Source organism: Sarcophilus harrisii, chromosome 3 (assembly GCF_902635505.1).
Source record: "Sarcophilus harrisii chromosome 3, mSarHar1.11, whole genome shotgun sequence".
Taxonomy (NCBI): Eukaryota; Metazoa; Chordata; class Mammalia; order Dasyuromorphia; family Dasyuridae; genus Sarcophilus; species Sarcophilus harrisii.
The window spans coordinates 584633049-584657069 of NC_045428.1; the positions used below are offsets into that span (position 1 = coordinate 584633049).

Below are 24021 nucleotides of genomic sequence, written 5' to 3' on the forward strand. Positions count from 1 at the left end.
CTCTTTCATTTGTGAAATAAAGACACTCCCGAGAGTAAAGCAAAGGTCACCCTCTTGGTCCAGACTCTCCTCAATGAGAAAAGGGGAACTGGGATCCCATCCTTAAACCCTATTCAGGCTTCTTCCTTTTTAAAATAATATTTTTTCCAATAAAATTTTCTAATTTTTCCAATTGCCAATTCAATGATATTTTCCAAAGACAGTTTTTAATATTCCTTTTTTTTTTCAAACAAAATTTTTAATTCCAACTATCTCCCCCCTTCCCTCTTCTCCTTATGATTGTAAGCAATCTGACACCAGTTATGTAGGTCTAATCATGTAAAACATATTTCCATATTAGTCTGATTTCTAATAGATTCGGGATGCCCTCGCTCACAATTCATACATGGAACAAAATTCACACATATACTCCTTTTCCTTCCCCAGGAGACACATAAAACTAAACTTGACTCTCTCCATTCCATTCCCCAACAACCAAAGGACTCACCCCCAGGGGAAACAAATTAGAATCCTAAGGTAATAGTCTTGGGGAGACTTTGGATGTCAACTAGTCCCTTAGTATAAAACACAACACTTCGCAGCATAATTTGCCCTGATTAAAATGGAATTAAAATATGACTAGGGAATATTTAACAAAATAAAAATACAATAAATAATCATAATAAAATATAAAATAAATTAAATTATAAATAAATGGATAATATTATGATGTAGTTTTCTAAGTATAAGGATGGTTTTAAGGGCTCCCTTTTCTATTAGTTTGTGAGTTTGACTGCACTGGTTTAGTCCTCATCACAAATATAGAGCTGGAAAGGACTTTATTTTACAGATGAGAGAACTGAGGCTTGGAGCAATAAAAATGACTTGTCATAGAGTAGTAAGTGTCAGAGGTGAGATTTGGACTCAGGTTCTCTTATAGTACATCCATTACTCTAAACTTTCTCCTTGGAATCATACAACTATTGAATTTGGGAGCTGGAACTCCCAAAATGTCTAGACAGCCTGAAAGTGAGGGCTGCTGATAGATATTATAATGTTGTTTTTTTTTCTCTCTCTCAGGTAGAAAGAGGAAAAGTTTATCACAGGATAAGCCCGGCCTTTTTTTTTTTTTAAATTAACAAGCATTTATTTTTTCTCTCCCTCTTATTCATTCAGCAGTGGAGAGAGGTCTTGGTAGAGGGGAAATAACTTATTGAAATTAAAAATTAAAATAAAATCTTGCATCAAATATTCATCATCAAACAAAACAAATTCCTGTATTGGCCACGTCTTAAAAATATGGGTTTCATTGGGCACCATGAGTTCATCACTTCTCCCTCAGAATATGGGTCCTGTGCTAAATCCTGGAGGAGAACTTTTACTTTCTGAAAAAACGTAAAGTCATTAAGGGCAGGGACAAGTTTTGTCCTTTTTGTTGTTCTTCAGTTATTTTAGTCATGTCTGAGTCTCCATGATTTCCTTTGGGGTTTTCTTGGCAAAGGTACTGGAATGGTTTGCCATTTCCTTCTCCGGCTCATTTTACATATGGGGAAACTAAGGCAGACAGAGTTAAGTGACTTATTCAGGGTCACTCAGCTAGTTAGTGTCTGAGGCTAGATTGGAACTTAGATTTTCCTGACAATAGACCTGGATCTATTCTGTCGCAGCTTCATGTAGTTGCTTAAACAATGTCTGTGGATTGAATCTCACTTAGAGGATCTTCACTTTAGAATCCTTTACAATTCTTAGGTGTCTTAGAAGTCACCTAATCTAGCTCCCTCCATTTTTTAGACTAAGGCTCAGAGAGGGTAAGGGAATTGCCCAAGATCACACAAGGAAGATTTCTCTCTGTTCTTCCCAACCCAGCACCTGTATATAACTTGTTTGTGCATAGTTAATTTCATGTTCTCTCTCCCATTATATTATGAGTTCTTGAGATCAAGAATTATGTTTTCTCCTTTCTTTGAATCCCCAGAGCTTAATACAGTGCCTGGCATACAGTAGGCATTTAATAAATGATTATGGATTGAATGTCCAAGATTGAAACCCAGCTCTCCTAAACTAAATCTAGCCCTCTTTTCCAGTGTACCACTGAGACCTCATTTAGTCCCAAGACCTTCTTCCTTTATTTCCGGACAAAGGGCAGAATTAAGCTATTTCCCCTCTACCAAGACCCCTCTCCAACTGCTGAAACCATTCTCAGATCAAACCCCAATCTCTTCCCGGCAGCCTCCTCTGTTGTTCCACCAGCTTCCCCCAGATGTTTCTCCTACCCCTACCCCAACTCCTGTAACACTGATTTTGTCATTAATTAGCAGAGGGCAGAAATTATCTATTTTTATTTTATTTTATTTTTTTATTTTATATTTTATATGTTTATTTTATATCTCCAGTTTGACTGTAATATTCCCTAATGGAAAGAAAAAGGTTCTTTAGAATAGAGAAGAGAAAGAAGAGGAGGAAGGGAGAAAGAGGAAGAAGAGGAGAGATAGGAGGAGGAAGAGGAAGAGGAGAAGGAAGAGGGGGAGGATGAAAAATAGGAATAAGAAAAGAAAGAGGAGGAGGAAGAGAAGAAGTAGCAGAAGGAAGAGGAGGAGGAAGAAGAGGAGGAGAGAGAGGAAGGAGGAAGAAGAGAGGGAAGAGGATGAAAAGGAGGAAGAAGAGGATGAAGAATAGGAAGAGGAAGAAGAGTAGCAGGAGGAGGAAGAGGGGGAGCGATAGGAAAAGGAGGAAGGGGAGGGAGAAGAGGAGGAAGAAGACTGAAGAAGAAAGGAGGTTTGGCCAAATTGTCAAGAGTGAGGAAGCCAGGACCTAAGATTAAGCCTGTCCCAGACTGGAGCCAGCAGGAAATATAGTCTTACATTATAGGATTTGGGTCCCAGAAGTGACATGGGAAATGGGAGTGGAGTTGGTGGGGGGGGGGGGGGAGGGAGGATGGCAGCTTCTAGGAGCAGACTGCTCTCTCCTACCCCTGGAAATGAGCCCACGGGACTCCTCCCCCAGTCCCTCCTCAAGCTCAGATTGAGTTCTCCTCTCCGTTGCTACCTCTGACTTCCTGATATCTGGTGCTCCCTACCAAGTCTTCTAAAAAGGTAAAGACCACAAGCCACAGCTTGTCCCTCCAAACATCCCTCCCTTCCTCCCCCACAGGGCCTCCGGGCAAATAGGAGGGCCCAGGAAATGTAGCCCTCAGTCCCAGACCCCACCCTCCCCTGGCATCCCCAGTGGAAGCCCCGAGGCCAGAAAAGAAAGAGCCAGTTTCCTTCCCCTGAACAAGCTCCCATTGGCAGCTCTCAGAGAACCTTAGAATCCTACTCTGTTCAGCTCACCATTTTAGTAATTATAAACTAGAATCACCTGGTCAACCTTCCCCTATCCAGAGAGTCAGGAAGTCGAGAATATCCCACCTCTGCCAATTGCTGGGTGTCCATGGGCAGGCCGCTCATCCCTTCTGAGAACCAGTTGCCTAGCTACAACATATGGGTCATTGGATCACGCATTTAGAACTGGAAGAAATCTTACTCTATCTCTCCCCACATTTTACAGATGAGGAAATCAAGACCTGGAGAGCTAAATCTACTGGCCCAAGGTCACAGGCAGCAGATGTAGAAGGTAAACCCAGCTCTCTGATTCCAGGTCTGCTGTATCATATAATAACACGCCGTACTCCCAGCTCTCAAGGTTGTTGGGAGGCTCGGTTGAGATAATGGATATTAAGCAACTTGAGGGTTTTGAAGCATTATATAAATATCTGCTATTATCCTAATTCTGGAATACTACACTCAAAATCCTAAAAGACTCTCATTTCAAAATCTGAGAATCAGGATCCGAGAATCACAGAGTCCTAGGAAGTGTGACTTTTAGAACTCAGTGATTTTATAATGCTAGGGTAAAGGGAGATGGGATGTGATCGAACAATACCCCTCCACCTCTGCTCAGTTGATAGGGTCACACATGATGAGTTTTTAATATCAAAATAAGATATGTCTACACCCTGATCCCTTTATGAGGCTCAAAAACCTCTCTGACTGAGTTAAGGAGGTAATATAATTGGCTAAGAAAACAAATGAGCCATAATTTTTTGACAGATATAAATAGAGAAGTCCTGAGGATTCAAGGCTGTTGGAAGTGAGGGAAGGATTAAGCATTTATGTAGCATCTACTATGTGAAGAAGTAAATAGCAAACCACGGTAGTATCTTTAGCAAGAAAACTCCAAATGGGGTCACAAAGAATCAGACATGACTGAAATAACTGAACATGAACATGTGTCAGGCACATCTTATTTGATCTTTACAACACATTGAGGAAGGTTTTATTATTATTCTGTTTTTTCAATTGGAGAAACTGAGGCAGAGATTAAATAATTTGCCTAGGGTTACACAGTAAGAATCTGAGGCTGGATTTTACCTCATCTTCCTGTCTCTAGGACCAGTGCTCTAACTTCCATATTAAAAGCTATTTCAAGATTAGGAACAGATATGGAATAAGACCTCTGGGTGGAAAAGGAATTTGTCTCTAGTATTTGGCAGCAAAAGAAGGAATACAATATTTAGCAGTTCAAGAGTTCTAAGTCTTTATAAACTTGAACTATCCTATGGAAAAGAACCCCTTATTATTCTCATGCCTTTAAAGGGAAATTGGTGGGTCAGCAGAAAATACTACATCTTGTGGATGACAAAGATATACACTCCAGACAGATATAGATAAGATACTCAAGAGAGAAAGCAGCTTCAAGAAGTGTGGTCCCTGCAACTGAAATGAATATGGCAAGAAAGAGGTCTTGGCAACCTAACTTGACAGCTTTATGAAGAGGGAAAGGACTTTCAGGATTCTTGTTACCTTTGCCACATATGGTTTCTACCTGTATCTCACAAATAATTTACTCTAAGAGTTCAAGCCGACTTTTTTTCTGTGTACAATTATGGAAAACCACACACCAGATTTATGGGGAGATCCTCTGTATCTACTATTCTTATATGCTATCTTAGTAAATGCTTTTGTTAAAATAATTGTATCTACTGGCTGATAGCAGGAAGCACTAGTGGGGGCTCATAGGCTATAGTAATTGGAATACAACCATTTATCCTAGAGCCCTCGATAGTAGCAACTTCCCTTGGGAGAATGAGACAGAAAAGGTTGGTGCCAAAAAAGTTTGGATCCCAGAGAGCAAGTTACACTAGAATAAAATATTTGTAGAACCCTAGAATTACTGAACTGCAGAACCATAGGAAACTACAACATGAGAAGTCGTAGGGTAAGATTCTAAGAATTCTAGTATCCTAGAATTGTAATGTCCTGGAATTTTAGAATTATTGAAGCTTAGAACCACAAAATCCTATAATCTTTGCATCTTACTAGAATCATAAAATTTTAGAACCTTAAAATCCCAAGATCTCAGGATCCTAGAATCTTGGCATGCTGAAATCCTAGAATCTTGGCATGCTGAAATCCTAGAATCTTAGAATTCCAGATCCATAAAGATAAAAACAGAGACTTGATCTGTGATTTCATTGAAATAAGGAATTCTCACTGAAGAAAATTCCCTCTACCAAAATTGGTTTCCACTTTTTATGAAACATATAGTCTTTTTTATTATTATTATTTTATTTTCAAAGCATATCCATAGATTTTTTTCAACATTGACCCTTGCATAACTCTGTGTTCCAAATCTCCTTTCCTTCCCTCTACCTCCTCCCTTAGGTGGCAAGCAATCCAATATATGTTATATATGTTAAAATATATGAAACATATAATCTTGAAGAATTTCCTAAAGCACTAAAAAGCCAAGTAATTTTTCTTGGTCTCCCAACCAGCATGTGTTGGAGCTAAAAGCTTAGAATCTTAGAATCCCAGAATCCTCGCATTGTGGTATATTAATATCCTAGAATTTTAGTATCTGCAAATCCTAGAATTTCAGGACCTCTGGATCCTAGAATGCAAACCTGGAGGGGACAGCTAATGTAACTATCACTTCCTAGCTGTATGACTCCTGACAGTATAATTTAATTTAGCATGAGCCCGCAGTGGGCTGTTAACTCAAGGTTAAAAGAAGATGGAAGACAAACAATATTGTCAAGGACAAACCTGCCACGCTACCGTATTTGTCTGATAGGAACTGGCCCTACTCATACACTGAACAGCCCTGCCCCAGCCCAACAGCCTCCAGATCTCATGTTGGGACAAAAAAGTCGACTTCCTTCATGCACAGCTTCAGGTCTTGGGGATGGAGGTTTGATGATTGATTCAGGGCAATGTGGCCATTCTTAGGGCCGGATATCAGGCCCTGAAGGTGTGGAGATATGGGGGTGGGATGCGGAGGCGGCCCCCACCCAAAAAAGGGGATTAAAACTCCCAGGAAAGGGTTCCTTGGCTCGCTGTCTACCCCTTCTTCCCGTGACAATGCTTCTATTGTGGAGAATATGCCTGCGAAGGCTTGGGGTAGCAGAGACAGGCCCAGACAGGCTCTGCCCCATATTCCACATACCAGGCCGGTAAAGCAGGCCGACGGAGGCTGGGAATTTCAGCAGCAGCACATGGCTGAAGGTGGAGCCTGGCACCCTCCTTACCACCCCCAGAAAGGGTCAGGAGATGTCACCAACCCCCCGCTATAAACACAGTTTCTAGTGACTTGCTGAAGTCTTCTGGGAACCAGAGAGAAAAGGAAAAGGCATTCCCAGTGGGGAGGACGACATGAGCAGAGACTCAGAGGCAGGAATAGGACTAAGATGAAGGTGGACAGGCAGGAGAGGGACCTGACTATTCAAACTCTTAACTCTGCCTTGGGCCTGTCAGGGGTAAGGTTTACTGGGTGAATACCAAGGCAGGGCCATGGCAAGTGGTTATCTTCTATTTTCTACTGTAGCGATTCATGGAGTGAGAAAATCACATTTAGAGATAAATCCACTCCCTTTATTTTACAAATGAGGAAACTGAGACCCAGAGAGATCAGATGATTTACCCAGCTATTAAATGTATGAGGCAAGAGTCAAATTCAGGTCACCCAATTTATCCTTTGTTGTTGTTGGGTCATTTTTCAGTTATGTCTGACACTTTTGACTCTATGTGGGGTTTTCTTGGCAGCGACACATTTTCTTTCCCAGCCCATTTTAAAGATGAGGGGACTCAGGCAAACAGGGTTAAATGACTTGTCCAAGGTCACATAGCTATTAAGTATCTGAGATCATATTTAAACTCATAAAGATAAGTCTTCCTGATTCCAAGCCCAGTGCTCTATATACTATGGCCCCACCTAACTGACTTCACTTAATCTAATACATGAACAAGTCAAGACATTACCCCACAATGCCATTGGTTCTCTTTGAAAATGAAGGATTTCCTGATCTTTCTTGTGCAACAAGATAACTGTATAAATATGTGTACATATATTGTATTTAACATATACTTTAATATATTAACGTGTATGGGACTACCTGCCATCTAGGGGAAGGGGTGGGAAGAAGGAGGGGAAAAATTGAAACAGATGTTTTTGCAAGGGTCAATGTTGAAAAATTACCCATGCCTGTGTTTTGTATATAAAAAGCTATAATAAAAAATGTGGGGGAAAAAAGAAAAAAAGAAAATGAAGGATTTCCAAGGCAATTGCAATGAACTTGGGATAGAAAACACTATCTGCATCCAGAAAAAGAACCATCGGGACTGAATGTAAATCAACATATGCTATGTTCACTTCTTTTTTCTGTTGTTGTTGTTTTTTTTCTCTCCCATAGTTTTTCCCTTTTGTTCTGATTTTTTTCTCCCACCATGATTCATAAAGCATGGGTATTAAAAATAAATAAATGAAGAAACAAATGAATAATTAAAAGAAAAAAGAAAATGAAGGACAAACAACAACAATAAGAAATGATGCTTGACTTGAAGGTAGCTAGGGATTCCAAGAGGCAGCAGTGAAAAGGAAGAGCATTCCAGGCATGAGGTACAGTATGTGCAAAAACATAACTGAGCATCCCACCCTTCTCAACGCTAATTAATACAACTGATGAGATATTTTCAGTTCTGATGCCTTCTGATATCTTGGGTAAAAATGGCTCTTTGATTGAGATATAGATTCAAAAATTTAAGTTGGTATTAATTCCTAAATACTTCTATTGCATCAACCAAAGATGCAAACAATTACAATAGTAACATCAAAGATCATTGATCTCAGATTATGATTATAGATATAATAATGAAAATATTTGAATGAGTTCTCCTGATGGTCATTCATGTGTGGAGCATCTTAAAAGGACTCACAGCTCATGAGATATGGGATATCCCATCTTGCCCATGGGGGCAAGCAGCAAGCAGATCACTTTGGATGGAAGGTGCAAAAATCTTGGTAAAGGAGATTGGTACCAGATAGCAAAAGGCTTCATGTTCCAGGAGAGACAATGGGGATGGCACATGACTTTCCAGATCAGTGGAACTGGTAAGCACCCTACCTCCATTGACATTGATCTCCAAAGAGTCAAGGGCCACTTCTGTTTTTTAATTTCTAATTTTTAAATTAATTTAAAATTTTAGTTTCAAATTCTTTCCCTCCTCCCTTCTTTTCTCCCACCCATGGAGAGAAAAAAAGAAAAACTAAGCTGTTACAAATATGTAATCAGGCCAAACAATATCCCAGATTAGTCATTTCCAAGGTCACATCTAACTCATGATAAAGCACTAAAACAGATGTGGAAGACTAGATCAATGTCCTGTAGCCAGAAGGTCTGGGTTCAAATTCTGTTTTTGCATTTACTGCAGAAGACAGGTCTTTCTGATTCTCAGAGGCCACCCCTCTATTCACTTCCACTAGACAGTGGAATACTATGCTTTGCATGTATTATGAAAATAAAAAGCTATTTTAAAAAAAGAAAGAAAAAAGTCCATCACAGTTGCTATGTTCAATGTTCTCTTAATTCTCCTCACATCACTCAGCATCATTTCCTGTAAGTCTCTCCAGGCCTTTCTGAAATCATCCTGCTGGTCATTTCTTACAAAAACACTAATATTCTATAACATTTATATACCATAACTTATTCAGCCATTCCTCAGCTGATGGGCATCCACTCAGTTTCCAGTCCTTTGACACTACAAAAAGGGCCACTATAAACTTTTGCACATGTGGGTCCTTTTTTATTATCTCTTTGGCATACAGACCCAGTAAAGACATTGCTGGATCAAAGGGTATACACATTTTGATAGCCCTTTGAGTATAGTTCCAAATTGCTCTCCAGAATGGTTGGATCTGTTCACAATTCCTTTTTTGTTTTTTTAATAGCTTTTTATTTACAAGATATATACATGGGTAATTTTTCAGCATTGACCCTTGTAAAATTTTCTGTTCCAACTTTTCCCCTCCTTCCCCCCCACCCCCAGATGGCAGGTTGACCAATATATGTTTTTTTTTTTAATTTTTATTTAATAGCCTTTTATTTACAGGATATATACATGGGTAACTTTACAGCATTAACAATTGCCAAATCTCTTGTTCCAATTTTTCACCTCCTTCCCGCCCCCACCCCCTCCCCTAGATGGCAGGATGACCAGTAGATGTTAAATATATTAAAATATAACTTAGATACACAATAAGTATACATGACCAAAACATTATTTTGCTGTACAAAAAGAATCAGACTCTGAATTATTGTACAATTAGCTTGTGAAGGAAATCAAAAATGCAGGTGTGCATAAATATAGGGATTGGGAATTCAATGTAATGGTTTTTAGTCATCTCCCAGAGTTCTTTTTCTGGGCATAGCTAGTTCAGTTCATTACTGCTCCATTGGAAATGATTTGGTTGATCTCGTTGCTGAGGATGGCCTGATCCATTAGAACTGGTCATCATATAGTATTGTTGTTGAAGTATATAATGATCTCCTGGTCCTGCTCATTTCGCTCAGCATCAGTTCGTGTAAGTCTCTCCAGGCCTTTCTGAAATCATCCTGTTGGTCATTTCTTACAGAACAGTAATATTCCATAATTTTCATATACCACAGTTTATTCAGCCATTCTCCAACTGATGGACATCCATTCAGTTTCCAGTTTCTAGCCACTACAAAAAGGGCTGCCACAAATCTGTTCACAATTCCACGAACAATGTATCAGTGTCCCAGTTTTCCCACATCCCCTCCAACATTCACCATTATCCTTTCCTGTCATCTTAGCCAATCTGAGACGTGTGTAATTTTATCTCAGCATTGTCTTAATTTGCATTTCTCTGATAAACAGAGATTTAGAGCATTTTTCCATATGACTAGAAATGGTTTTAATTTCTTCATCTGAAATTTGTGTTCATATCTTTTGACCATTTGTCAATTAGAGAATGGCTTGTATAAAATGGAAGCTTCTTGAGGATAGGGATGATCTTTCTTGCTTATATTTTTCTCCTCAGTGTTTAGCACAGTACTTAATATACAGGAAATGCTTAAGAAGTGCTCTATCTATCCATTCTATCTATCCATCCATCGCTCTTTATCTATCCACTCTCAATTCTTTTTGTCTACCTACCTGACCTTAGTAGCTAAACTACCAAGCATTCAAATTCTACTGTAGAAAGTATAACTCTGGGGGGTTTCTCATTGTTCAAGTGCCTAAAAGACTATTTAATGGAGAACTCATATAAGACATGAGCTCACATGGAGGTCAGAAGAAGTGATCCAAAGACAGCCTCAAGGTCTCTCTAAGTTTGGCCACCATTGTACAACACGGGAGACACTGGCACGGGGCACCCAGCGTGGTGTGCCCTCACCAGGAAGGTGCTGTGCTCTATGAACAACGCAGAATTGAAGTAGCTCAAAAGAAGTGAGAGATGATCAAAATTAGAGACTCTACCCCAAATGTTCATGTGGATTATTTGTGCCTGATGTGTGGCAAAGCCTTCCGAGCTCATGATGGTATGATCAGCCACAGTTAGATACACTACACTTTGACTTCAACATGGTGATACCATTTTAGTATTTTTTCTAGACAAAGGACAAGCAAGCTACCTTTTAATTCATAATGTATCTATCCATCCATCTTTCTCCATCTACCTATCTACTCTATTTGTTGTTCTATCTATCCACTTGATCTCTTGCTCTATCCAAAAATTTTTTCTGTAATCTCTCTCTCTCTCTCTCTCTCTCTCTCTCTCTCTCTCTCTCTCTCTCTCTCTCTCTCCTTTTGTCTCTCTGTCTGTCTTTTTTCCTTCTGTTTCTATCTCTTCTTTCCTTTCTCTCTCTGGCCCTTTCCTCTTTTTATTTGTTCTAATTATTAGGGAATTCTTCTTGATACTAGCTGAGCGTCACCCTTTTTGCATCTTCTACTTATCCTGACTCCCAACAAGCACCCACAATTAATGCCTTCTTGGGCCTTTCTAGGGTCACTGAGACAGGGAAGCGGGGTACAACCCGACTGGTATGTCTTTGTTCTATCTGAATCCTGGCTCTACCACATCCTGTCTGTATGACCTCACTGAACAAATTGCTTCTCCTCTCTGACCCCTTCAGGCTTTAGTGAAGTGATTCCTCTCTGTAAAAGGAGGGTTGCTTTTATATCAGGGGCTGTTAACCTGATGCCCAGGAACTAGATTTTAAAAGACAGTTGGGTAACTTTTAAAACACAAATTTCAAATTTTTAACATTTCAAAATTACGGTTTCCTTTGTAATCCTATGTATTTTATTTTATGCATTTCTTCAGAAAGGGTACGTAGACTTCACTGGAGACAAATGGGCCCATGAAACACACACACACACACACACACACAAAACCCTGTTCTTAGATAACATCTAGGTGACCCAAGTCCTTCCCAAAGCTATTAGTACGGGACTCTCTTCTCATCTCTCAGTCTTTTCAAGTTTTCAGTCTGGTGATCCTATACCCTCCTCTATGTCACCTCTACCAGCCCTGAGTTCCCAGAAGCCCCATGCCTCCTGCCTTTTAGGCAGCAAGCCCCAGGGCCTCTGTGATCCATCCCCCATTTCCTCTTCAGCAGAACCTCTCTCTACGTGAGCCAGGGGAAGTGTGGGTGCAGGGGCCTTCCAGAGCTGACACATTACAATGACCTCATCCTTCTGGAGTCAGGCAACAGTCTTCAACCTGCCTCCGCCTCCTAACTCCCTGCCTTCCAGGCTACCTTTTTGGGGGAGACTGAAGCCAGAAATCTACCACGTGGAGGCGGGAGTTCTAACTAATTGGGCACCTGGGATGCCAAAACCTCACAAGCACAGACTGGCTCTGGGTGCATACCAGCACATTATACTCTTTAGTCCCAGCTCCTTCTCCAAAGACAATGAATGACCCAGTCAAGACGGGCCAGTCCCGTGGGTGTCCATTGGTCATAGAACTCCTAGCCTCAGCTTCCTAATAATCATGAAAAGGAGAGGAAAGAAATTGGGCACAACTTTGGCCAGTGTGCTACAGGGCGAAGAGAACCTGGCTCTCTTAAGAAGCCATAGGCCTTTGGACCCTTCCTTGCAAAATATCACTGTCTTGTTGGGGCTTCTGGTCTCTCCTTTCTCCATAAACCCTTTAATGAGCTCAGAGATCCAAGTACCAGTTTTCTTTTCTCCAGACAAGAATATGAAAACATATGCAGAAAAAAGCTTATCAATTAACAATATAGGAAAAGGATCATCTGGTCCTATTCCTTTGGGGCATTCAAGGCTCTCTACAACCTGGTACAGCCCTACTTACCTTTCCACTATCATATCTCACGGGGCTCCCCTTCCCCTGTCACAATCTCTCCCTTGGTTAGCAAATCTTCTGCACTCGACGCCATTCAAATAGTACTCATTTTCAATTGCTATCTCCTCCATAAAAATGACAAATAATAATAAATAGCATGGATTTATAAAAACTCAACAGCTTTTTAATAATAATAGTTAACATTTATATAGCACCTACTATGTGCACTGTTCTAAAGATTTTACCTTTGATTCTTACAACCACCCTGGGAAGTAAGTGCTATCATTAGCCCTCATTTTACAGATGAGGAAGTTGAGGCAAAGAACATTAGTGTCTGAGGCCAGGTCAGATTTTCCTGCCTCCAAGCCCAGCACTCTATCTACTTTATCACCTAGATAAATGCATGAAAATAGATTTCTTCATCCCAAATAATCATAATCTCCTAATTATATGGAACAACTTTCAGAGTATCTCCTGGAAGTGTCTTTATTCCCATATCTCCTCCAGGGCTGGCCTTTGTCTGTTGGATTTATCATTGCTCTTTTGATAGATGGATTATACCTCCCTGAAGTTGTTGTACTGTGGATTTCCCTATTGCTGGGGAGACTGTACATTTTTGCATGTGGTAATTTAATATTTGACTTTTCCTTCTGTGTAAACTGCTGCTCAAGTTTCACTGGGACTGGCCTTCATTGATTCTTCCTGGAGCATCCTTTTGGGGAAGTATTCCCCAATATTGTCCAAGTATTCCAGTCTTTATTCCTTTACTTTTTTTATTAATTTTTTTTTCGAGTTGATTTAGAGCTAAGTAACTTGCCCAGCTAGTAAGTATTAAGTGTCTGAGGCTGGATTTGAACTTGGGTCTTCCTGATTTGGGGGCCGGTGCACTACCCACTGCTCCATCTAGCTGCTCCCTTCATTCCATTTCTGCTTTTGTTTTCTACTTCTGAATGTCAGATTCCATGCCTTCTGCCTCTGTTCTCCTTGCAGCTCCTTTTTCAATGTCTTTTTTCATCAGAAAATAATCTCCGTGAGGCGGGAACTGTCTCTTTTTTGCTTCTATTTATATGTCTGGTGGTCAGTTAGATCAAGCAATGACAGAATGCTGAGCTTGGAGTCTGGAAAAGCTGAGTTTAAATCTAGTCTCAGACACTCACTAGCTGGGACTCTGGGCAAGTCACTTAACCTTGTCTGCCTCAGTTTCCTCATCTGTGATGAGTTGGGAAAGGAAATGGCAAAACACTCTAGTATCTCTGCCAAGAAAATCCTAAATGGGGTCACAGAGAATCAAAACACAACTGAAAAACCATCAACAATGGGCATTTAAGTACAAAGGAGAAAGGGAGAAGGGAATAAGCTCCTTCTCAGCAATGCAGTGATCCAGGACAATTCCAATATTGATGGAAAATGCCAACCTGCCTCCAGGGGGAGAACTGTGGAGGCTGACTACAGGTCTAAAGCACAGTAGTATTTTCACCTTTTTGTTTGTTCATGTTTTTTTTCTCCTGGTTTTTCCCTTTTGTTTTTCTGATTTTTCTTTCGCAACTTGACAAATCTGGCAATATGTTTAAAATAATTGGACATGTAGTAAAAATGTAGCAGCCCTTTCTGTAGTGGCCAGAAACTGGAAACTGAGTGTCTGCCCATCAACAGAAGAATGGCTGAATAAATTGTGGTGTATGGATGTTATAGAATATTATTGTTCTGTAAGAAATGACCAGCAGGTCATACAGAGAGGCCTGGAGAGTTTTACATGAACTGATTGTAAGTGAAGTGAGTAGAACCAAGAGATCATTGTACACAGCAACAAGATTATGTGATGATCAATTCTGATGAACATGGCTCTGTTCAACAGCAAAGTGGTTCAGGCCAGTTCCAATGATCTTGTGATGGAGAGAGCCATCTGCACCTAAAGAAAGGACCATGGGGACTGAGTATGGGTCATAACATAGCATTTTCACTTTTTGTTGTTGTTTGCTTGAATTTTATTTTCTTTCTCATTTTTTTCCCTTTTTGGTCTGATTTTTCTTGTACAGCAAGGTAATTGTGGAAATATGTATAGAAGAATTGCACATGTTTAACATGTATTGTTTTACTTGCTGTCTAGGGGAGGGGGCAGGGGGAAGGGAGGGAGAAAAAATCTTGGAACTTAAAGTTTTGCAAGGATGAATCCTGAAAACTATCTATGCATATGTTTTGAAAATTAAAAGCTTAAAAAATAATTGTACATGTACAATTCATATCAGATTTGCTGTCTTGGGAAGAGGGAAGGTAAGGGAGAGGAAGAAAAAAATTTGGAACTCAAAATCTCACAGAAGTGAATGTTGAAGGGGCAGCTAGGTGGCTCAATGGATAGAGTACCACCCCTGAAGTTAGGAGTACCTGAGTTCAAATGTGACCTCAGAAACTTAACACTTCCTAACTGTGTGACCCTGGACAAGTCACTCACCCCCAATTGCCTCAGGGGAAAAAAGAGAAAGAGAAATACATATTAACTGATTTTTCTTATATAGCATAATATATATGGAAATATATTTAGAAGAATTGTACATGTTTAACCTATATTGGATTACTTGCTATCTAGGGGAGGGGGGAAGACAGGAGGGAGGGAGAAAAGTATGTAACACAAGGTTTTGCAAGGGTGAATGTTGAAAATTATGTTTGCATGTATTTTGAAAAATAAAAAGCTATTATTTAAAAAATAAGAATCCAAAATAATAAAATAAAATAAGTTACAGATCAGGTACCTGAAACTCAGAGTTAGGGAAGCAGCTTTCTTCCACAAGAATCTAAAATAAAATCTTCCATATTCCACCATTTGTTTTTCCACTACACCACACTGTCTTGACTTCTCCCTGACCTAGCAATTCAACTTGATTCAATTCAATAAGCATGGATTGAGTTCTGTATTAGGCAAGTAAGCAATTAGGTGTCACTGCAGTGGATAGAGTGCCAGACCTAAAATCAGGAAGACCAGAGTTCAAATCCAGCCTCAGACACTCACTAGCTGTGTCACTTAACTCTGTTCACCTCAGTTTTTCAGCTCTAAAATGAACTGGTGAAAGAAACAATAAATCAGCCAGTATCTCTGCCAAGAAAATCCCAAATTGAGTCATGAAGATTAAGACACGACAGAAAATAACTGAACATAAAATTTTATGAGAGCAAAGATTGTTTCTTTTTTCTAATCACCTAGTCCCATCATCTGGCCAGGCATACAGTAGGAGCTTAAAAAATGTTTCCTGGTTGTTTGTTTGTCTGATTTCAGGAGCAAGAAGGCAGATTTTCTTCTTTTTTCACAAGGCAATTGGGGTTAAAAGACTTGGCTGAGGATCATACACTAGTAAGTGTTAAGTATCTGAAACTGGATTTGAACTCCAGGTCATGCTCAATCCACTGCCCTACCTAGCTGTTCCAGGAAGGTTTTCTTCGGAAGAATGCTTTGCAGAAGATTAATAGAGATCTAAGACCAAATGATCCTTACTAAGCTGATAGTTTTCATACCTTTGAGGACTCCCCTCTCCAGCTAATAAGATAAATGGATAAGGAAAAATTATAAGGCACTGAGAATGCAAGCAAGGGCCCATCCTCAAGAAGCAAATGATATAGAAACAGACTGAAAAAGCCTTCAGAAGTCTGGCTATTTTTAGCAACTGATACCTAACTGGTCTCTGTGTCACCCATGCTCCCCCAACAAGAGGTATACCCTTTATTTTTGAGCACCAGAGACAAAGCCTCATGGACCTTGCTGGCCCTGGTTCCATTTTTTTTTTTTTATGTTTCACTCTGATTTATTATTCTCACTTAATTCAGAACACTTGTCGCCTCTCTGACTCCTCCCCACCCATTCTTACCCATCCTCTTCCAGAATTCTTATGCATCAAAGGACAGGATAGTAGAGCACAGTAGAAATGCCACTGATCCTGGAGTCTAAAGACTCCGAATTATAGCTCTGATGCTTACTACCTTGGCCAGGTGATTTCATCTCCTAGGCCTCAATTTTCATATTTGTATAATGGACCAAATGACCTCTGAGGGTTCCTTCAAGCTCTTATTTATTTAATATGGGGTAGAGAATAGCACTGGCCGATATTTCAGGGGATCTGTCAACTTGGATTGGGAAAAAAATTATACCTTTACTTTCACTAACTTTAACTGAAATTTAACATCTCTTTCCATTATGATATAGGTCATGATATGGACCCATAGGTTTCATAACTATCAGAAAGGTTCATGACTCAAAAAAAGGTTAAGAACTCCTGCCCTGAATGTATGATTCTTTACATCCTACAATCACAAGCAAGCCTTCTCACAGCAAGCCAACCCTTAAACGTTCTCTATTCTGAGTTCTTTTTGGCATTTAAGGTTTGTGACAATTTAGCATCTAATTCCATATTCTCCAGCACAGTTCCCTATTAGTTAAGACAATTTGGTTCCATAAGCATTTGTTAAGCTTTGACTGTGTTCAAGCCAAGTTCTAGAGATGGATGGAAGGAAGGAAGGAAGGAAGGTGGGGGGAAGGAGAGAGAGAAGGAAGAAAGGAGGGAAAGAATGAGAGAAGGAAAGAAGGAAGGAAAAAGGGAAGGTGGGAGGGAATGAGAGAAAGAAGGAAGAAAGGAGGGAAAGAAGGAGAAAAGGAAAGGAAGGGAGGAAGGTTGGAGGGAAGGAAGGAAGGTGGGAGGGAAGGAAGGAAGGAAGGAAGGTGGGGGGAAGGAGAGAAAGAAGGAAGAAAGGAGGAAAAGAAGGAGAGAAGGAAAGAAGGAAGAAAAAGGGAAGGTGGGAGGGAAGGAGAGAAAGAAGGAAGAAAGGAGGGAAAGAAGGAGAAAAGGAAAGAAGGAAGGAAGGAAGGAAGGAAGGAAGGAAGAAAAGAAGGAAGGAAGGAAAAGAGGAAGAAAAGAAAGAAGGAAGGAAGGAAGGAAAGAAGGAAAAAAGAGAAGGAGTTAGTGAGGGAAGAGGGAGAGAGAAAGAAAGAAACAGATAGGGAGAAAGGAAGGAAGAAAAAGAGGGACAGAGGAAAGATGGAGAGAAAAAGAGAGGACAGATAGAGAATAGTATCTGCCTTCAAGGCGTTTATAGGGTGCTAGTCTTGCCTTGAGGAAGCCATAGTCTCAAATCTGACTTCTGATGCTTCCTGTCATGAAAGGCAAGTTTTTTAATCTCTCTGAGCCTTAAAGAACTCCATTTAAAAAGCAACTGGTACTGGAGGAAATGGGGGTGGGGGGGAAAGGGGGAATGAGAATTATTCAAGGTCAGCTAGAATTCCCAGATCCCAGCTTGGTCGAATACTACCTCCAGTAGATCTGCACAGGTGTCCCTCCTTTCCCTCCCTTGTCCTTGGAGAAGACTCCCACATTCTCTTGCTGTGATTATCTAACTTGTCTACACTGAGGAGAAACAAATGTTTGAAGGGCAGACAGTCTGAAGCAGCAAAGTCACGTGCTAGAACAAAGAGTAGGTCTCCATGCAAGCCTACCTGGGGGAAGCAAGCACGGGTGGTCCTGATATCTGTGCATGTGTTCTATAGTCTGAAAAATGTATATTTACTGGAGTGGAGGCAGGGTAGTTACTTTCTGTTCCTTTCTTCTCTCTGCTGCTGCTGATTCTTGTGGAAAAGGCTGTTTAATGTCTGGTCTGTGTTTTTCTTTCCCTCTGCCTTTGACTTGGAGAGGAGCTCAAAGGGCATCTGACACTACGGCCCGGTTTCTGAGGCCTGGGAGGCACAGAAATTCTCTGCCTAATCAGGTGCTCCCATGCACCCCAGAAAAATGGCCCGATGGGACCGTGGGAAAGCTCCCTTTATTGTTCCAGCCTTATCTCCCCGAGCTACCGGCACAGCAAGTTTCATCGGCCATTCCCGTCCCCAGATTTCTGTCTACGTGTATTCTTTTCTCCCTCTCATGAGTCCCGGCTCGCTTTGATTTTTCTCCTGTTGAAAGCATCTTCTTTGACTGACGATGGCATTTATGATTTACTGCTAGAAGCCGGTGAAGGGAAATTCTGACCACACAGAAGTTAAGACAGCCTGATGGGACACCGTGGAAAGGGCATCACTGTGCAGTTAAAGGGCCTGGGTTCAAATGCCACTTCAGATGCTTCCTAGTGCAGTTGCTGATCTGCCCAATTAGGGAGAATTTACTCTACTTCACAAAATTACTGAGATGGGCCGAAAAAATATAGCGTTTGCTCTAGTGGGTTTTTATGAGGTTCAACTGAAATAAACTAGATAAAGCATTTTGTAAACATGAAAACTAAGCAGAAACACAAGCTATTGTTATTTTAATAAATGATCATTTGTATATTTGTCTGGGAACTATAAGTTTGCTTATATGATCAATTTATCATAGAATCTCAACATCGGAAGAGATCTTTGCAGTCATTTCAGTCATGTCCAAGTTTTGGGGACCCCATTTGGGGTTTTCTTAGCTAAGATATTGCGTGGTTTGCTGTTTCTTCACCTTATTTGATTGATGAGAAAACTGAAGCAAAAAGGATAAAGTGACTTGCCTGGGGTCACAAAGCAAGTAAGAGACTGGATTTTAATTCACAAAGATGAGTTATGGTTAGAGCATTGGTCCTGGAATCAAGAGGACTTGAGTTCAAATCTGGCCTCAGACACGTGATAGTGACTAGTTGTGTGACCCTGGACAAGTCACTTAACCTTGACTACTCTCTTCCCCCCCCCCCCCCCAAAAAAAAAGATGAGTTACAAGATTACTTATCACAAGACTTTTTTTCTTTCTAATTTAGAAGGTGATAAAAGTAGAGGGGGTGGGATAGGAACTAAACAGCACAAGGAAAAGAGGATCAATAAAGCATTCTTTTTAAAAGTTACATGAAAACCGATGTTCAGAATCACCCACAAACAGGATAGCTTTGAACATCCTATGCTGAATTTATTATCTTTTTTTAAAAATAAGTTGTACATTACAGAGATCTCTAGTTTCACATGCAGTTCCTTTTTTCCTATTTTATTATGAATTTGGAAATGCTCATTTTATTTCATATTTTTCAAATTGAGAAAAAAATACATCTAAAATGTTTTAAATAATTAAATTGGGCAAACCTTTTATGATACAAATTCTGTCAAACAGCAGAGAGTGCCAAGGATTTCTAGTCAAAAGATCTGGGATAGATTCCCAGGGCTGCCCTTTCTTAGCTATAAAAGCTTGAGAGACTCTGTCTCTGTCCCTGTCTTTGTCTCTGTTAATTTGTCTGTTTCTCACTCTTTTCTTTCTCTGCTTTCCTTTTTCTTCCCTTCTTTTTCTCTTTTGTTTTTCCTTCCTCCCTTCTTTACTTCCTTTTCTTTCTTTCCTCCTTCCTTTCTTTCTTTTTTCATTCTTTTTATCCTTCCTCTCTTCCTCCCTTCTCTCCCTCCCTTCTTCCTTTCCTTTCTTCCTTCCTTTCCTTCCTTCCTTTTTTCTTTTCTTTCGTTCTTCCCTCCTTTTCTCTATTTTTTCTTTTCTTCCTTCTTTCTTTCCTTCCTTCCTTCTTCTCTCCCTTTCTCTTTGTCTTTCTTTCTTTCTTTCCCCTTTCTTTGTCTTTTTTTCTTAACTACTTCTTTCCCTTTTCCTTTATTTCTTCCTCTTTCCCTCCTTTCCTTTTTCTCTATCCTTCTTTCCTTTCTTTCCTTTTTTCTTTCTTATATTTATTGCCTGCTTACAGTTGATTTAATGCTCACTTTTTAAAGCTCTCCAGGACTGCACTACAATATTGCAGAAATGACAACATGTCATATAGTGTTTTCTACCTTACAAAGCATTTTCACATATGTCATCTCCCATATGTGCAGTAGAAAGAGAATTGACTGAAGCTAGAAGACCTGGGTTAAAATCCTACTTTTAATGCTTCTTGTGGGTGTGGCCTGGGATCTAACCTATCCAAGATCCAGCTTCCTCATCTTTCAAACAAGAGGTTTGGATCAGGTGATCTCTGAAACACTTTCTACTCCAGAGCTTCTTAATCTTTTCTGTGTCAGGGAACCCTTTGGGAGCCCGATGAAGCCTATAGATAATATTTTTAAATGCATAAATAGGATTACAAGAGAAACCAAAGATTAATTTTTAAAATATGCATTTTTCCCCTTTCCAGCTCACAAACCCTCAGAAAACAATTCAGGGATCCCTTAGGGTTCCAAAGACTACAGGTTAGGAACTTCTTCACCTAAAGAGAGTGTAGTAGAGAACATAAGCATCATTAATTTATGTTTTGTTTTGTCAGATAAGGAAATCAGTAGTAACTTAACCACTGTGGGTCTCAGTTTCCTCATTTGTAAAATATAGGGGTTTGAATTCAGTGGCTTTGTGGGAGGGTGGTATCTCTTCCAGCTGTAACTCAGAATTCTATTCAGCTTAAGGAAGGGATCAGAGAATATCTTCAGGGAGAAAGGACCCAATAAAAAGACCAGTTTGACATTGTTGCTTTTGTCCCCTCTCCTTTCACCTTATCTAGGGTCTTCACTAAAGAAAAACAAAATACAGTTTGGCAGCCGGTTAGCCTGATGAAACAATAATTAGGAAGCCAAGAAAACCAAGCCCAGCTGGGTAGCTATTCCCTTTCCACCCCAACCATCAGCCCTCCCCCTAGAATCAATTCTCTTATGGATCTGGGACAAAAAAAAAGAAGCTTTGTAAATGATCTCGACTGTACACCTTTAAAAGGTTCCTTCCCCCAACAAACTTCACCCAGTTTCCGGGGGATTAATTTTAAATATTTTACATAAAAGTCTGGTCTTCAGCTTGAATGAGCAAAACTGGTGTGAATGTGAGGGAACCCTCTGGGAGCTGTCCCCTTTCCCTCCTCTATTCAATGGGCCTCTGTCTGCAGAGGCCGTTATTCACAATGGCTCCAGCTGAGCCAGGAGCCTCTTCTCTACCTTTACTGTCTGTCCAGGGAACCATAAAAACATCATTTATCTGGCAATGCATCCAAAAAAAGATTTGTCAGGGGCCTTCGCTGGTGGATCCTGAGGAAATGGACAATACTACTAATAATCTTTGGTCTTGCATAATTTAGTAAATCTCTCAGAAGCCACACCAACAAGAGGTCCAGATTAGGCACTGAACTCTGTGTTGTGGAGGGAGTCTTCTCACTGGGATTTCTTGACATCAATTAAATAATGGGCTCAGTCTAAGAGCTCCCTTTTTTACAGGATGCCCACCTTCACCAGGGATGGTTGTCGGGATCAAATGTAAAGTGTTAGCATAGGGCCTGGCACAAAGGAGCACTTAATAAATGCTTGTTTACTCCTTCCTTCCTTCCTTTCTCCTTCCCTTCCTCCCTTCTTTTTTTCTTTCTTTCTATCTCTTTCTTTCTCTCTTTTTCTTTTTCTTTCTTTCTTTCCTTCTTTTTTTCTCTATCTTTCTTCCTTTCTGTCTTTCTGTCTTTTCTTCTTTCCTTCCTTCCTTCCCTCCCTGCTTCTTTTCCTCCTTCTTTCCTGTCTTTCTGTCTTTCCTTCCTTCCTTCCTTCCTTCCTTCCTTCCTTCCCATTATTGTTAGCCCTCCACTGTGTTAGTTTAGGTGCCACCTTTTAGGAAGGACATTGACAAGCTGGAGTTCATCCAAAAGAACGCAACCAGGATGATAAAAGGCCTCTAGTTCATCATTATCATAATTAGCTAGCATTTATACAGCATTTTAGTGTGTGTGTGTGTGTGTGTGTGTGTGTGTGTGTGTGTGTGATATCATTTGATCCAGGGAAGTTGGTGCATTGTAATTCCCATTTTAAAGATGAGGAAACTGAGGTTTAGAGAGGTCAAGTGACTTTCAGTCTTACAGAGTTTGCATTTATCATTCAGTAAAAACAATGGGCGATATTTATATAGCATTTGAAGGTTTGCAAAGTATTTTACACATATTACCTCATTTGATCCTCACAACCCTGGGGATGGATGGTGAGTAGTGGTCTTATTGTCCCTATTTTCAAGATGAGGAAACTGAGGCTATACAGTTAGTAAGTATCCAAGGATGAATTTGAACTCAGGTCTTCCATGTGCTATGGTGTCCCCAGGTGACCTAACTCCAATTGGTCTGAAAAAGTGCTGCCAGTTAGAGATTTGCTTCAGTAAGTTGATAAGAAAGATATTTAATGAGTAAAAGTTGCCTGCATCTCACTGGTTTTTGAAGCACTTCAAAGGGGTTTGTCTTCCTGAGCACGCAAGGTGCCTCCCTCCCCATGTACTATTCAGTTGCTTAGCAAACATTTTTTTTTTTAATTAATTGAGTGCAAAGGTGAACTTCAAACCAGCCCCGTCAAGACTTTCTCAGAATCTAACAGGGGTCCTCACGGAATAGGCTTTATTGCTCTTGGCACCGATTCAGCGTCAACCGCCTTTTCCTGAGTCACCTCCCCAAACTGTCCCCGTGTCACGGCGGTCATGGGTACTGGACACTAATCCACAAAGAGTCAACGATGAAAGCTCCTCGGGGAGGTTGCTCATTTCATCAGGCTGAAGACAGAATGAGATAATAATGCTTTTGCCACGCTCCCTCATGGCTTGAGGTGGGGAATAATCTTCACCCAAATCTCCGTGTCCTCAGGAAATCCTTGCCCCAAAGAACTGCTGGTACCACAACCCAGCAAGTCCAGGGTCTGCTGCCTTCAAAGGCAGCGTGGTTTGGTTTGAGTAGTAATAACTCCAATTTATTAGAGTTTTTATATCGATTTATTTATATTTATATCTAGAAGGGATCCCTACAGTTCAGTCCCTTTATTTGACAGATGAGGAACCTGAGATCAAGAGAATAAAAGGAGTTTGTCCAAAGTTCTTACCTGTAGGACTCTTAGCCACCCTAGACCTTAATTTCCTCAGCTGGAAAATCAGGGGATTGACCTCAGCATTTTTTTTTATTGATGGGGAAGAGGAAGATCACTCAGGTAGGAAATAACAGACTCAAAATTTAAACCCAGGTTTTCCCATTCCACATACAGGCTTCTTTCTACTGAACCACCCTGCCTTTAAGGTTTATAAAGCACTTAACTCATAAAGACCTTGTATGGCAAATAGGCCTAATAATATTATCCCCATTTTATAGATAAGGAAACTTAATCTCTGAAGCGCTGGGTGATTTGCCCATGTTCATATAGCTACTTAATGTTGAGGCAGTAAGAAAGTACACTGGATTTAAAGTCCAAGAACCAGGGATTAAGGCCCAGTTTCTGCACATTACTCCTTGTATCGGCAAGGAAAGCGGGGGGAGGGAGTGTCAATAATACCACATCGGGCCTGAATCAGGAAGGCCCGAGTTCAAAGCCAGTCTCAGACACTTACTATCTGTAAAATGAACTAGAGCAGGAAATGGAGTCTCTACCTAGAATCTCTAGCTAGAAAACCCCAAACTGAATTTTATTGGGACTTGAAGAACAAAAGCCAGGAAAGATAACTGAATGTCTCT

General features: G+C 40.3%; 1 protein-coding gene across 5 annotated transcripts in view; it reads right to left on the reverse strand.

Moving 5' to 3' along the window:
• The window catches only part of PLCH2 (phospholipase C eta 2), a 334059-nt gene that overhangs the window by 290520 nt on the left and 19518 nt on the right, over positions 1–24021 (reverse strand). The window lies entirely within an intron of this gene.